The following is an 18879-nucleotide window of genomic DNA, read 5'->3' as shown; positions in this document are numbered from 1 at the left end:
TCACAGACCCCACTCTATCACAGACCCCTTCTCCATCACAGACTCCACTCCATCACAGACTCCTTCTCCATCACAGACCCCTCTCCATCATAGACCCTCACTCCATCACAGACCCCCACTCCATCACAGACCCCCACTCCATCACAGACCCCCTCTGCATCACAGACCCCACTCCATCACAGGACCCCTCTCCATCACAGACCCCTTCTCCATCACAGACCCCCTCTCCATCACAGACCCCACTCCATCACAGGACCCCACTCCATCACAGGACCCCACTCCTTCACAGGACCTCCTCTCCATCACAGACCCCCGTCTCCATCACATACCCCACTCCATCACAGACCCCCACTCCATCACAGTCCCCCTCTGCATCACAGACCCCGTCTCCATCACAGACCCTCACTCCATCACAGACCCTCACTCCATCACAGACCCCCACTCCATCACAGACCGCACTCCATCACAGACCCCACTTCATCACAGGATCCCCTCTCCATCACAGACCCCACTCCATAACAGAACCCCCTCTCCATCACAGACCCCACTCCATCACAGACCCCCTCTCCTTCACAGACCCCCTGTCCATCACAGACCCTCACTCCATCACAGACCCTCTCTGCATCACAGACCCCCTCTCTATCACAGACCCCCACTCCATCACAGACCCCCACTCCATCACAGACCCCACTTCATCACAGAACCCCCTATCATCACAGACCCCACTCCATCACAGGACCCCCTCTCCATCACAGACCCCCTCTCCATCACAGACCCCCTCTCCATTACAGACCCTCACTCCATCACAGACCCCCTCTGCATCACAGGACGCCACTCCATCACAGGACCCTTCTCCATCACAGACCTCTTCTCTATCACAGACCCCCTCTCCATCACAGACCCCACTCCATCACAGACCCCTTTTCCATCACAGACCCCACTCCATCGCAGACCCCATCTCCATCACAGGACCCCTCTCCATCACAGGACCCCTCTCCATCACAGACCCTCTCTCCATCACAGACCCCCACTCCATCACAGACCCCCACTCCATCACAGACCCCCTCTGCATCACAGACCCCAGTCCATCACAGGACCCTTCTCCATCACAGACCCCACTCCATCACAGGACCCCTCTCCATCACAGACCCCTTCTCCATCACAGACCCCCTCTCCATCACAGACCCCACTCCATCACAGGACCCCACTCCATCACAGGACCCCACTCCATCACAGGACCCCCTCTCTATCACAGACCCCCTCCCCATCACATACCCTTACTCCATCACAGACCCTCACTCCATCACAGTCCCCCTCTGCATCACAGACCCTCTCTCCATCACAGACCCCCTCTCCATCACAGACCCTCACTCCATCACAGACCCCCACTCCATCACAGACCGCACTCCATCACAGACCCCACTTCATCACAGGACCCCCTCTCCATCACAGACCCCACTCCATCACAGAACCACCTCTCCATCACAGACACTCATTCGATCACAGACCCCCACTCCATCACAGACCCCCTCTGCATCACAGGATCCCACTCCATCACAGGACCCTTCTCCATCACAGACCTCTTCTCCATCACAGACCCCCTCTCCATCACAGATCCCACTCCATCACAGACCCCTTCTCCATCACAGACCCCTTCTCCATCACAGACCAAACTCCATCACAGGACCCCTCTCCATCACAGGACCCCTCTCCATCACAGACCCTCACTCCATCACAGACTCCTTCTCCATCACAGACCCCTCTCCATCACAGACCCCACTCCATCACAGGACCCCTCTCCATCACAGGACCCCTCTCCATCATAGACCCTCACTCCATCACAGACCCCCACTCCATCACAGACCCCCACTCCATCACAGACCCCCTCTGCATCACAGACCCCAGTCCATCACAGGACCCTTCTCCATCACAGACCCCACTCCATCACAGGACCCCTCTCCATCACAGACCCCTTCTCCATCACAGACCCCCTCTCCATCACAGACCCCATTCCATCACAGGACCCCACTCCATCACAGGACCCCACTCCATCACAGGACCTCCTCTCCATCACAGACCCCCTCTCCATCACATACCCCACTCCATCACAGACCCCCACTCCATCACAGTCCCCCTCTGCATCACAGACCCCCTCTCCATCACAGACCCTCACTCCATCACAGACCCTCACTCCATCACAGACCCCCACTCCATCACAGACCGCACTCCATCACAGACCCCACTTCATCACAGGACCCCCTCTCCATCACAGACCCCACTCCATAACATAACCCCCTCTCCATCACAGACCCCACTCCATCACAGACCCCCTCTCCTTCACAGACCCCCTCTCCATCACAGACCCTCACTCCATCACAGACCCTCTCTGCATCACAGACCCCCTCTCTATCACAGACCCCCACTCCATCACAGACCCCCACTCCATCACAGACCCCACTTCATCACAGAACCCCCTATCATCACAGACCCCACTCCATCACAGAACCCCCTCTCCATCACAGACCCCACTCCATCACAGACCCCCTTTCCATCACAGACCCCCTCTCCATCACAGACCCTCACTCCATCACAGACCCTCTCTGCATCACAGACCCCCTCTCCATCACAGACCCCCTCTCCATCACAGACCCCCTCTCCATCACAGACCCTCACTCCATCACAGACCCCCACTCCATCACAGACCCCCTCTGCATCACAGGACGCCACTCCATCACAGGACCCTTCTCCATCACAGACCCCCTCTCCATCACAGACCCCACTCTATCACAGACCCCTTCTCCATCACAGACCCCACTCCATCACAGACCCCTTCTCCATCACAGACCCCTTCTCCATCACAGACCCCACTCCATCACGTGACCCCTCTCCATCACAGGACCCCTCTCCATCACAGACCCTCACTCCATCACAGACTCCCACTCCATCACAGACAACCACTCCATCACAGGACCCTTCTCCATCACAGACCCCACTCCATCACAGGACCCCTCTCCATCACAGACCACTTCTCCATCACAGACCCCCTCTCCATCACAGACCCCACTCCATCACAGGACCCCACTCCATCACAGGACCCCACTCCATCACAGGACCCCCTCTCCATCACAGACCCCCTCTCCATCACATACCCCACTCCATCACAGACCCCCACTCCATCACAGTCCCCCTCTGCATCACAGACCCACTCTCCATCACAGACCCTCACTCCATCACAGACCCTCACTCCATCACAGACCCCCACTCCATCACAGACTGCACTCAATCACAGACCCCACTTCATCACAGGACCCCCTCTCCATCACAGACCCCACTCCATAACAGAACCCCCTCTCCATCACAGACCCCACTCCATCACAGACCCCCTCTCCATCACAGACCCCCTCTCCATCACAGACCCTCACTCCATCACAGACCCTCTCTGCATCACAGACCCCCTCTCCATCACAGACCCCCACTCCATCACAGACAACCAATCCATCACAGACCCCACTTCATCACAGAACCCCCTATCATCACAGACCCCACTCCATCACAGTACCCCCTTCTCCATCACAGACCCCCTCTCCATCACAGACCCCCACTCCATCACAGACCCCCACTGCATAACAGACCCCAGTCCATCACAGGACCCTTCTCCATCACAGACCCCACTCCCTCACAGACCCCCTCTCCATCACAGACCCCACTCCATCACAGGACCCACTCCATCACAGGATCCCACTCCATCACAGGACCCCACTCCATCACAGACCCCCTCTCCATCACAGGACCCCCTCTCCATCACAGGACTCCACTCCATCACAGGACCCCACTCCATCACAGGACCCCACTCCATCACAGGACCCCCTCTCCATCACAGACCCCCTCTCCATCACATACCCTCACTCCATCACAGACCCCCACTCCATCACAGACCCCCTCTGCATCACAGACCCCCTCTCCATCACAGACCCCCTCTCCATCACAGACCCTCACTCCATCACAGACCCTCACTCCATCACAGACCCACTCTCCATCACAGACCCCACTTCATCACAGGACCCCCTCTCCATCACAGACCCCACTTCATCACAGAACCCCCTCTCCATCACAGACCCCACTCCATCACAGACCCCCTTTCCATCGCAGACCCCCTCTCCATCACAGACCCTCACTCCATCACAGACCCTCTCTGCATCACAGACCCCCTCTCCATCACAGACCCCCTCTCCATCACAGACCCTCACTCCATCACAGACCCCCACTCCATCACAGACCCCCTCTGCATCACAGGACACCACTCCATCACAGGACCCTTCTCCATCACAGACCTCTTTTCCATCACAGACCCCCTCTCCATCACAGACCCCACTCTATCACAGACCCCTTCTCCATCACAGACTCCACTCCATCACAGACTCCTTCTCCATCACAGACCCCTCTCCATCATAGACCCTCACTCCATCACAGACCCCCACTCCATCACAGACCCCCACTCCATCACAGACCCCCTCTGCATCACAGACCCCACTCCATCACAGGACCCCTCTCCATCACAGACCCCTTCTCCATCACAGACCCCCTCTCCATCACAGACCCCACTCCATCACAGGACCCCACTCCATCACAGGACCCCACTCCTTCACAGGACCTCCTCTCCATCACAGACCCCCGTCTCCATCACATACCCCACTCCATCACAGACCCCCACTCCATCACAGTCCCCCTCTGCATCACAGACCCCGTCTCCATCACAGACCCTCACTCCATCACAGACCCTCACTCCATCACAGACCCCCACTCCATCACAGACCGCACTCCATCACAGACCCCACTTCATCACAGGATCCCCTCTCCATCACAGACCCCACTCCATAACAGAACCCCCTCTCCATCACAGACCCCACTCCATCACAGACCCCCTCTCCTTCCCAGACCCCCTGTCCATCACAGACCCTCACTCCATCACAGACCCTCTCTGCATCACAGACCCCCTCTCTATCACAGACCCCCACTCCATCACAGACCCCCACTCCATCACAGACCCCACTTCATCACAGAACCCCCTATCATCACAGACCCCACTCCATCACAGGACCCCCTCTCCATCACAGACCCCCTCTCCATCACAGACCCCCTCTCCATCACAGACCCCCTCTCCATTACAGACCCTCACTCCATCACAGACCCCCTCTGCATCACAGGACGCCACTCCATCACAGGACCCTTCTCCATCACAGACCTCTTCTCTATCACAGACCCCCTCTCCATCACAGACCCCACTCCATCACAGACCCCTTTTCCATCACAGACCCCACTCCATCGCAGACCCCATCTCCATCACAGGACCCCTCTCCATCACAGGACCCCTCTCCATCACAGACCCTCTCTCCATCACAGACCCCCACTCCATCACAGACCCCCACTCCATCACAGACCCCCTCTGCATCACAGACCCCAGTCCATCACAGGACCCTTCTCCATCACAGACCCCACTCCATCACAGGACCCCTCTCCATCACAGACCCCTTCTCCATCACAGACCCCCTCTCCATCACAGACCCCACTCCATCACAGGACCCCACTCCATCACAGGACCCCACTCCATCACAGGACCCCCTCTCTATCACAGACCCCCTCCCCATCACATACCCTTACTCCATCACAGACCCTCACTCCATCACAGTCCCCCTCTGCATCACAGACCCTCTCTCCATCACAGACCCCCTCTCCATCACAGACCCTCACTCCATCACAGACCCCCACTCCATCACAGACCGCACTCCATCACAGACCCCACTTCATCACAGGACCCCCTCTCCATCACAGACCCCACTCCATCACAGAACCACCTCTCCATCACAGACACTCATTCGATCACAGACCCCCACTCCATCACAGACCCCCTCTGCATCACAGGATCCCACTCCATCACAGGACCCTTCTCCATCACAGACCTCTTCTCCATCACAGACCCCCTCTCCATCACAGATCCCACTCCATCACAGACCCCTTCTCCATCACAGACCCCTTCTCCATCACAGACCAAACTCCATCACAGGACCCCTCTCCATCACAGGACCCCTCTCCATCACAGACCCTCACTCCATCACAGACTCCTTCTCCATCACAGACCCCTCTCCATCACAGACCCCACTCCATCACAGGACCCCTCTCCATCACAGGACCCCTCTCCATCATAGACCCTCACTCCATCACAGACCCCCACTCCATCACAGACCCCCACTCCATCACAGACCCCCTCTGCATCACAGACCCCAGTCCATCACAGGACCCTTCTCCATCACAGACCCCACTCCATCACAGGACCCCTCTCCATCACAGACCCCTTCTCCATCACAGACCCCCTCTCCATCACAGACCCCATTCCATCACAGGACCCCACTCCATCACAGGACCCCACTCCATCACAGGACCTCCTCTCCATCACAGACCCCCTCTCCATCACATACCCCACTCCATCACAGACCCCCACTCCATCACAGACCCCCTCTGCATCACAGACCCCAGTCCATCACAGGACCCTTCTCCATCACAGACCCCACTCCATCACAGGACCCCTCTCCATCACAGACCCCTTCTCCATCACAGACCCCCTCTCCATCACAGACCCCATTCCATCACAGGACCCCACTCCATCACAGGACCCCACTCCATCACAGGACCTCCTCTCCATCACAGACCCCCTCTCCATCACATACCCCACTCCATCACAGACCCCCACTCCATCACAGTCCCCCTCTGCATCACAGACCCCCTCTCCATCACAGACCCTCACTCCATCACAGACCCTCACTCCATCACAGACCCCCACTCCATCACAGACCGCACTCCATCACAGACCCCACTTCATCACAGGACCCCCTCTCCATCACAGACCCCACTCCATAACATAACCCCCTCTCCATCACAGACCCCACTCCATCACAGACCCCCTCTCCTTCACAGACCCCCTCTCCATCACAGACCCTCACTCCATCACAGACCCTCTCTGCATAACAGACCCCCTCTCTATCACAGACCCCCACTCCATCACAGACCCCCACTCCATCACAGACCCCACTTCATCACAGAACCCCCTATCATCACAGACCCCACTCCATCACAGGACCCCCTCTCCATCACAGACCCCCTCTCCATCACAGACCCCCTCTCCATTACAGACCCTCACTCCATCACAGACCCTCACTCCATCACAGACCCCCTCTGCATCACAGGACGCCACTCCATCACAGGACCCTTCTCCATCACAGACCTCTTCTCTATCACAGACCCCCTCTCCATCACAGACCCCACTCCATCACAGACCCCTTCTCCATCACAGACCCCACTCCATCGCAGACCCCTTCTCCATCACAGACCCCTTCTCCATCACAGACCCCACTCCATCACAGGACCCCTCTCCATCACAGGACCCCTCTCCATCACAGACCCTCTCTCCATCACAGACCCCCACTCCATCACAGACCCCCACTCCATCACAGACCCCCTCTGCATCACAGACCCCAGTCCATCACAGGACCCTTCTCCATCACAGACCCCACTCCATCACAGGACCCCTCTCCATCACAGACCCCTTCTCCATCACAGACCCCCTCTCCATCACAGACCCCACTCCATCACAGGACCCCACTCCATCACAGGACCCCACTCCATCACAGGACCCCCTCTCTATCACAGACCCCCTCCCCATCACATACCCTTACTCCATCACAGACCCTCACTCCATCACAGTCCCCCTCTGCATCACAGACCCTCTCTCCATCACAGACCCCCTCTCCATCACAGACCCCCTCTCCATCACAGACCCTCACTCCATCACAGACCCCCACTCCATCACAGACCGCACTCCATCACAGACCCCACTTCATCACAGGACCCCCTCTCCATCACAGACCCCACTCCATCACAGAACCACCTCTCCATTACAGACACTCATTCGATCACAGACCCCCACTCCATCACAGACCCCCTCTGCATCACAGGATCCCACTCCATCACAGGACCCTTCTCCATCACAGACCTCTTCTCCATCACAGACCCCCTCTCCATCACAGATCCCACTCCATCACAGACCCCTTCTCCATCACAGACCCCTTCTCCATCACAGACCAAACTCCATCACAGGACCCCTCTCCATCACAGGACCCCTCTCCATCACAAACCCTCACTCCATCACAGACCCACACTCCATCACAGACCCCCTCTGCATCACAGACCCCAGTCCATCACAGGACCCTTCTCCATCACACACCCTACTCCATCACAGACCCTTCTCCATCACAGACCCCTTCTCCATCACAGACCCCTTCTCCATCACAGACCCCTTCTCCATCTCAGACCCCACTCCATCACAGGACCCCACTCCATCACAGGACCCCTCTCCATCACAGACACTTTCTCCATCACAGGACCCCACTCAATCACAGACACCTTCTCCATCACAGGACCCCACTCAATCACAGACCCCTCTCCTTTACAGAACCCTCTCGATCACAGGACCCAACTCCATCACAGACCCCACTCCATCACAGACCCCTTCTCCATCACAGATCCCTTCTCCATCACAGGCCCCACTCCATCACAGGACCCCTCTCCATCACAGGACCCCTCTCCATCACAGACCCCCACTCCATCACAGACCCCACTCCATCACAGACCCCACTCCATCACGGACCCCCTCTTCATCACAGACCCTCACTCCATCACATACCCCCACTCCATCACAGACCCCCTCTGCATCACAGACCCCCTCTCCATCACAGACCCCCTCTCCATCACAGACCCTCACTCCATCACAGACCCCCACTACATCACAGACCCCCTTTGCATCAAGGGACCCCATTCCATCGCAGGACCCTTCTCCATCACAGACCTCTTCTCCATCACAGACCCCCTCTCCATCACAGACCCCCTCTCCGTCACAGACCCCTTCTCCATCACAGACCCCACTCCATGACAGGACCCCACTCCATCACAGGACCCCTCTCCATCACAGACACCTTCTCCATCACAGGACCCCACTCAGTCACAGACCCCTCTCCATCACAGGACCCCTCTCCATCACAGGACCCAACTCCATCACAGACCCCACTCCATCACAGACCCCCTCTCCATCACAGTCCCTCACTCCATGACAGACCCCCTCTCCATCACAGACCCCATTCCATCACAGGACCCCACTCCATCACAGGACCCCACTCCATCACAGGACCTCCTCTCCATCACAGACCCCCTCTCCATCACATACCCCACTCCATCACAGACCCCCACTCCATCACAGTCCCCCTCTGCATCACAGACCCCCTCTCCATCACAGACCCTCACTCCATCACAGACCCTCACTCCATCACAGACCCCCACTCCATCACAGACCGCACTCCATCACAGACCCCACTTCATCACAGGACCCCCTCTCCATCACAGACCCCACTCCATAACAGAACCCCCTCTCCATCACAGACCTCTTCTCCATCACAGACCCCCTCTGCATCACAGACCCCCTCTCCGTCACAGACCCCTTCTCCATCACAGACCCCACTCCATGACAGGACCCCACTCCATCACAGGACCCCTCTCCATCACAGACACCTTCTCCATCACAGGACCCCACTCAATCACAGACCCCTCTCCATCACAGGACCCCTCTCCATCACAGGACCCAACTCCATCACAGACCCCACTCCATCACAGACCCCACTCCATCACAGACCCCCTCTCCATCACAGACCCTCACTCCATGACAGACCCCCACTCCATGACAGACCCCCTCTGCATCACAGACCCCCCTCTCCATCACAGACCACCTCTCCATCAAAGACCCTCACTCCATCACAGACCCCCACTCCATCACAGACCCCCTTTGCATCAAGGGACCCCACTCCATCACAGGACCCTTCTCCATCACAGACCTCTTCTCCATCACAGACCCCCTCTCCATCACAGACCCCACTCCATCACAGACCCCACTCCATCACAGGACCCCTCTCCATCACAGACCCTCACTCCATCACAGACCCCCACTCCATCACAGACCCCCTCTCCATCACAGACCCTCACTCCATCACAGACCCTCACTCCATCACAGACCCCCACTCCATCACAGACTGCACTCAATCACAGACCCCACTTCATCACAGGACCCCCTCTCCATCACAGACCCCACTCCATAACAGAACCCACTCTCCATCACAGACCCCACTCCATCACAGACCCCCTCTCCATCACAGACCCCCTCTCCATCACAGACCCTCACTCCATCACAGACCCTCTCTGCATCACAGACCCCCTCTCCATCACAGACCCCCACTCCATCAGAGACCCCCACTCCATCACAGACCCCACTTCATCACAGAACCCCCTATCATCACAGACCCCACTCCATCACAGGACCCCCTCTCCATCACAGACCCCCTCTCCATCACAGACCCCCACTCCATCACAGACCCCCTCTGCATCACAGACCCCAGTCCATCACAGGACCCTTCTCCATCACAGACCCCACTCCATCACAGGACCCCTCTCCATCACAAGACCCCTCTCCATCACAGACCCCCACTCCATCACAGACCCCCTCTGCATCACAGACCACTCTCCATCACAGACCCTCACTCCATCACAGACCCCCGCTCCATCACAGACCCACACTCCATCACAGACCCCACTCCATAACAGGACCCTTCTCCATCACAGGACCCTTCTCCATCACAGACCCCACTCCATCACAGACCCCACTCCATCACAGGACCCCTCTCCATCACAAGACACCTCTCCATCACAGACCCTCACTCCATCACAGACCCCCACTCCATCACAGACCCCCTCTGCATCACAGACCCCTCTCCATCACAGACCCTCACTCCATCACAGACCCCCACTCCATCACAGACCCACACTCCATCACAGACCCCACTCCATAACAGGACCCTTCTCCATCACAGACCCCACTCCATCACAGGACCCTTCTCCATCACATTCCCTTTCTCCATCACAGACCCCTTCTCCATCACTGACCCCACTCCATCACAGGACCCCACTCCATCACAGGACTCCTCTCCATCACAGGACCCCTCTCCATCACAGACCCCACTCCATCACAGACCCCACTCCATCACAGGACCCCACTCCCTCAAAGACCCCCTCTCCATCACAGACCCCACTCCATCACAGGACCAACTCCATCACAGGATCCCACTCCATCACAGGACCCGACTCCATCACAGACCCCCTCTCCATCACAGACCCCACTTCATCACAGGACCCCACTCCATCACAGGACCACACTCCATCACAGGACCCCCTCTCCATCACAGACCCCCTCTCCATCACATACCCTCACTCCATCACAGACCCCCACTCCATCACAGACCCCCTCTGCATCACAGACCCTCTCTCCATCACAGACCCCCTCTCCATCACAGACCCTCACTCCATCACAGACCCTCACTCCATCACAAACCCACTCTCCATCACAGACCAAACTCCATGACAGACCCCCACTCCATCACAGACCCCCTCTGCATCACAGACCCTCTCTCCATCACAGACCCCCTCTCCATCACAGACCCCACTCCATCACAGAACCCCCTCTCCATCACAGACCCCACTCCATCACAGACCCCCTTTCCATCACAGACCCCCACTCCATCACAGACCCACACTCCATCACAGACCCCACTCCATCACAGACCCCCTCTGCATCACAGACCCCTCTCCATCACAGACCCTTCTCCATCACTGACCCCACTCCATCACAGGACCCCACTCCATCACAGGACTCCTCTCCATCACAGGACCCCTCTCCATCACAGACCCCACTCCATCACAGACCCCACTCCATCACAGGACCCCACTCCCTCAAAGACCCCCTCTCCATCACAGACCCCACTCCATCACAGGACAAACTCCATCACAGGATCCCACTCCATCACAGGACCCCACTCCATCACAGACCCCCTCTCCATCACAGACCCCACTTCATCACAGGACCCCACTCCATCACAGGACCCCACTCCATCACAGGACCCCCTCTCCATCACAGACCCCCTCTCCATCACATACCCTCACTCCATCACAGACCCCCACTCCATCACAGACCCCCTCTGCATCACAGACCCTCTCTCCATCACAGACCCCCTCTCCATCACAGACCCCACTCCATAACAGGACCCTTCTCCATCACAGGACCCTTCTCCATCACAGACCCCACTCCATCACAGACCCCACTCCATCACAGGACCCCTCTCCATCACAAGACCCCTCTCCATCACAGACCCTCACTCCATCACAGACCCCCACTCCATCACAGACCCCCTCTGCATCACAGACCCCTCTCCATCACAGACCCTCACTCCATCACAGACCCCCACTCCATCACAGACCCACACTCCATCACAGACCCCACTCCATCACAGGACCCTTCTCCATCACAGGACCCTTCTCCATCACAGACCCCACTCCATCACAGACCCCACTCCATCACAGGACCCTTCTCCATCACAGTCCCCTTCTCCATCACAGACCCCTTCTCCATCACTGACCCCACTCCATCACAGGACCCCATTCCATCACAGGACCCCACTCCATCACAGGACTCCTCTCCATCACAGGACCCCTCTCCATCACAGACCCCACTCCATCACAGACCCCACTCCATCACAGGACCCCACTCCCTCACAGACCCCCTCTCCATCACAGACCCTTCTCCATCACAGGACCCACTCCATCACAGGATCCCACTCCATCACAGGACCCCACTCCATCACAGACTCCCTCTCCATCACAGACCCCACTCCATCACAGGACCCCACACCATCACAGACCCTCACTCCATCACAGACCCCCACTCCATCACAGACCCACACTCCATCACAGACCCCACTCCATAACAGGACCCTTCTCCATCACAGGACCCTTCTCCATCACAGACCCCACTCCATCACAGACCCCACTCCATCACAGGACCCCTCTCCATCACAAGACCCCTCTCCATCACAGACCCTCACTCCATCACAGACCCCCACTCCATCACAGACCCCCTCTGCATCACAGACCCCTCTCCATCACAGACCCTCACTCCATCACAGACCCCCACTCCATCACAGACCCACACTCCATCACAGACCCCACTCCATAACAGGACCCTTCTCCATCACAGACCCCACTCCATCACAGACCCCACTCCATCACAGGACCCTTCTCCATCACAGTCCCCTTCTCCATCACAGACCCCTTCTCCATCACTGACCCCACTCCATTACAGGACCCCCTCTCCATCACAGACCCCCTCTCCATCACAGACCCTCACTCCATCACAGACCCCCTCTCCATCACAGACCCCCACTCCATCACAGACCCTCACTCCATCACAGACCCACTCTCCATCACAGACCAAACTCCATCACAGACCCCACTTCATCACAGGACCCCCTCTCCATCACAGACCCCACTCCATCACAGAACCCCCTCTCCATCACAGACCTCACTCCATCACAGACCCCCTTTCCATCACAGACCCCCTCTCCATCACAGACCCTCACTCCATCACAGACCCTCTCTGCATCACAGACCCCCTCTCCATCACAGACCCCCTCTCCATCACAGACCCTCACTCCATCACAGACCCCCACTCCATCACAGACCCCCTCTGCATCACAGGACGCCACTCCATCACAGGACCCTTCTCCATCACAGACCTCTTTTCCATCACAGACCCCCTCTCCATCACAGACCCCACTCTATCACAGACCCCTTCTCCATCACAGACCCCACTCCATCACAGACTCCTTCTCCATCACAGACCCCTCTCCATCACAGACCCCACTCCATCACAGGACCCCTCTCCATCACAGGACCCCTCTCCATCACAGACCCTCACTCCATCACAGGACCCCCTCTCCATCACAGACCCCCTCTCCATCACATACCCTCACTCCATCACAGACCCCCACTCCATCACAGACCCCCTCTGCATCACAGACCCTCTCTCCATCACAGACCCCCTCTCCATCACAGACCCTCACTCCATCACAGACCCTCTCTCCATCACAGACCCCCTCTCCATCACAGACCCCACTCCATCACAGAACCCCCTCTCCATCACAGACCCCACTCCATCACAGACCCCCTTTCCATCACAGACCCCCACTCCATCACAGACCCACACTCCATCACAGACCCCACTCCATCACAGACCCCCTCTGCATCACAGACCCCTCTCCATCACAGACCCTCACTCCATCACAGACCCCCACTCCATCACAGACCCACACTCCATCACAGACCCCACTCCATAACAGGACCCTTCTCCATCACAGGACCCTTCTCCATCACAGACCCCACTCCATCACAGACCCCACTCCATCACAGGAGCCCTCTCCATCACAAGACACCTCTCCATCACAGACCCTCACTCCATCACAGACCCCCACTCCATCACAGACCCCCTCTGCATCACAGACCCCTCTCCATCACAGACCCTCACTCCATCACAGACCCCCACTCCATCACAGACCCACACTCCATCACAGACCCCACTCCATAACAGGACTCTTCTCCATCACAGACCCCACTCCATCACAGACCCCACTCCATCACAGGACCCTTCTCCATCACATTCCCCTTCTCCATCACAGACCCCTTCTCCATCACTGACCCCACTCCATCACAGGACCCCACTCCATCACAGGACTCCTCTCCATCACAGGACCCCTCTCCATCACAGACCCCACTCCATCACAGACCCCACTCCATCACAGGACCCCACTCCCTCAAAGACCCCCTCTCCATCACAGACCCCACTCCATCACAGGACCAACTCCATCACAGGATCCCACTCCATCACAGGACCCCACTCCATCACAGACCCCCTCTCCATCACAGACCCCACTTCATCACAGGACCCCACTCCATCACAGGACCCCACTCCATCACAGGACCCCCTCTCCATCACAGACCCCCTCTCCATCACATACCCTCACTCCATCACAGACCCCCACTCCATCACAGACCCCCTCTGCATCACAGACCCTCTCTCCATCACAGACCCCCTCTCCATCACAGACCCCACTCCATAACAGGACCCTTCTCCATCACAGGACCCTTCTCCATCACAGACCCCACTCCATCACAGACCCCACTCCATCACAGGACCCCTCTCCATCACAAGACCCCTCTCCATCACAGACCCTCACTCCATCACAGACCCCCACTCCATCACAGACCCCCTCTGCATCACAGACCCCTCTCCATCACAGACCCTCACTCCATCACAGACCCCCACTCCATCACAGACCCACACTCCATCACAGACCCCACTCCATCACAGACCCCCTCTGCATCACAGACCCCTCTCCATCACAGACCCTCACTCCATCACAGACCCCCACTCCATCACAGACCCACACTCCATCACAGACCCCACTCCATAACAGGACCCTTCTCCATCACAGGACCCTTCTCCATCACAGACCCCACTCCATCACAGACCCCACTCCATCACAGGAGCCCTCTCCATCACAAGACACCTCTCCATCACAGACCCTCACTCCATCACAGACCCCCACTCCATCACAGACCCCCTCTGCATCACAGACCCCTCTCCATCACAGACCCTCACTCCATCACAGACCCCCACTCCATCACAGACCCACACTCCATCACAGACCCCACTCCATAACAGGACTCTTCTCCATCACAGACCCCACTCCATCACAGACCCCACTCCATCACAGGACCCTTCTCCATCACATTCCCCTTCTCCATCACAGACCCCTTCTCCATCACTGACCCCACTCCATCACAGGACCCCACTCCATCACAGGACTCCTCTCCATCACAGGACCCCTCTCCATCACAGACCCCACTCCATCACAGACCCCACTCCATCACAGGACCCCACTCCCTCAAAGACCCCCTCTCCATCACAGACCCCACTCCATCACAGGACCAACTCCATCACAGGATCCCACTCCATCACAGGACCCCACTCCATCACAGACCCCCTCTCCATCACAGACCCCACTTCATCACAGGACCCCACTCCATCACAGGACCCCACTCCATCACAGGACCCCCTCTCCATCACAGACCCCCTCTCCATCACATACCCTCACTCCATCACAGACCCCCACTCCATCACAGACCCCCTCTGCATCACAGACCCTCTCTCCATCACAGACCCCCTCTCCATCACAGACCCCACTCCATAACAGGACCCTTCTCCATCACAGGACCCTTCTCCATCACAGACCCCACTCCATCACAGACCCCACTCCATCACAGGACCCCTCTCCATCACAAGACCCCTCTCCATCACAGACCCTCACTCCATCACAGACCCCCACTCCATCACAGACCCCCTCTGCATCACAGACCCCTCTCCATCACAGACCCTCACTCCATCACAGACCCCCACTCCATCACAGACCCACACTCCATCACAGACCCCACTCCATCACAGGACCCTTCTCCATCACAGGACCCTTCTCCATCACAGACCCCACTCCATCACAGACCCCACTCCATCACAGGACCCTTCTCCATCACAGTCCCCTTCTCCATCACAGACCCCTTCTCCATCACTGACCCCACTCCATCACAGGACCCCATTCCATCACAGGACCCCACTCCATCACAGGACTCCTCTCCATCACAGGACCCCTCTCCATCACAGACCCCACTCCATCACAGACCCCACTCCATCACAGGACCCCACTCCCTCACAGACCCCCTCTCCATCACAGACCCCACTCCATCACAGGACCCACTCCATCACAGGATCCCACTCCATCACAGGACCCCACTCCATCACAGACTCCCTCTCCATCACAGACCCCACTCCATCACAGGACCCCACTCCATCACAGACCCTCACTCCATCACAGACCCCCACTCCATCACAGACCCACACTCCATCACAGACCCCACTCCATAACAGGACCCTTCTCCATCACAGGACCCTTCTCCATCACAGACCCCACTCCATCACAGACCCCACTCCATCACAGGACCCCTCTCCATCACAAGACCCCTCTCCATCACATACCCTCACTCCATCACAGACCCCCACTCCATCACAGACCCACACTCCATCACAGACCCCACTCCATAACAGGACCCTTCTCCATCACAGACCCCACTCCATCACAGACCCCACTCCATCACAGGACCCTTCTCCATCACAGTCCCCTTCTCCATCACAGACCCCTTCTCCATCACTGACCCCACTCCATCACAGGACCCCCTCTCCATCACAGACCCCCTCTCTATCACAGACCCTCACTCCATCACAGACCCCCTCTCCATCACAGACCCCCACTCCATCACAGACCCTCACTCCATCACAGACCCACTCTCCATCACAGACCAAACTCCATCACAGACCCCACTTCATCACAGGACCCCCTCTCCATCACAGACCCCACTCCATCACAGAACCCCCTCTCCATCACAGACCCCACTCCATCACAGACCCCCTTTCCATCACAGACCCCCTCTCCATCACAGACCCTCACTCCATCACAGACCCTCTCTGCATCACAGACCCCCTCTCCATCACAGACCCCCTCTCCATCACAGACCCTCACTCCATCACAGACCCCCACTCCATCACAGACCCCCTCTGCATCACAGGACGCCACTCCATCACAGGACCCTTCTCCATCACAGACCTCTTTTCCATCACAGACCCCCTCTCCATCACAGACCCCACTCTATCACAGACCCCTTCTCCATCACAGACCCCACTCCATCACAGACTCCTTCTCCATCACAGACCCCTCTCCATCACAGACCCCACTCCATCACAGGACCCCTCTCCATCACAGACCCCCACTCCATCACAGACCCCCACTCCATCACAGACCCTCTCTCCATCACAGACCCCCACTCCATCACAGACCCCCACTCCATCACAGACCCCCTCTGCATCACAGACCCCAGTCCATCACAGGACCCTTCTCCATCACAGACCCCACTCCATCACAGGACCCCTCTCCATCACAGACCCCTTCTCCATCACAGACCCCCTCTCCATCACAGACCCCACTCCATCACAGGACCCCACTCCATCACAGGACCCCACTCCATCACAGGACCCCACTCCCTCAAAGACCCCCTCTCCATCACAGACCCCACTCCATCACAGGACCAACTCCATCACAGGATCCCACTCCATCACAGGACCCCACTCCATCACAGACCCCCTCTCCATCACAGACCCCACTTCATCACAGGACCCCACTCCATCACAGGACCCCACTCCATCACAGGACCCCCTCTCCATCACAGACCCCCTCTCCATCACATACCCTCACTCCATCACAGACCCCCACTCCATCACAGACCCCCTCTGCATCACAGACCCTCTCTCCATCACAGACCCCCTCTCCATCACAGACCCTCACTCCATCACAGACCCTCACTCCATCACAGACCCACTCTCCATCACAGACCAAACTCCATCACAGACCCCACTTCATCACAGGACCCCCTCTCCATCACAGACCCCACTCCATCACAGAACCCCCTCTCCATCACAGACCCCACTCCATCACAGACCCCCTTTCCATCACAGACCCCCACTCCATCACAGACCCCACTCCATAACAGGACCCTTCTCCATCACAGGACCCTTCTCCATCACAGACCCCACTCCATCACAGACCCCACTCCATCACAGGACCCCTCTCCATCACAAGACCCCTCTCCATCACAGACCCTCACTCCATCACAGACCCCCACTCCATCACAGGACCCCATTCCATCACAGGACCCCACTCCATCACAGGACTCCTCTCCATCACAGGACCCCTCTCCATCACAGACCCCACTCCATCACAGACCCCACTCCATCACAGG

This window comes from Lithobates pipiens, unplaced genomic scaffold, assembly GCF_037356315.1.
Source record: "Lithobates pipiens isolate NorthernLeopardFrog02 unplaced genomic scaffold, aLitPip1_a1.2 Scaffold_30, whole genome shotgun sequence".
In the NCBI taxonomy this organism is placed as follows: Eukaryota; Metazoa; Chordata; class Amphibia; order Anura; family Ranidae; genus Lithobates; species Lithobates pipiens.
Note: the sequence above shows the minus strand (reverse complement) of the source record.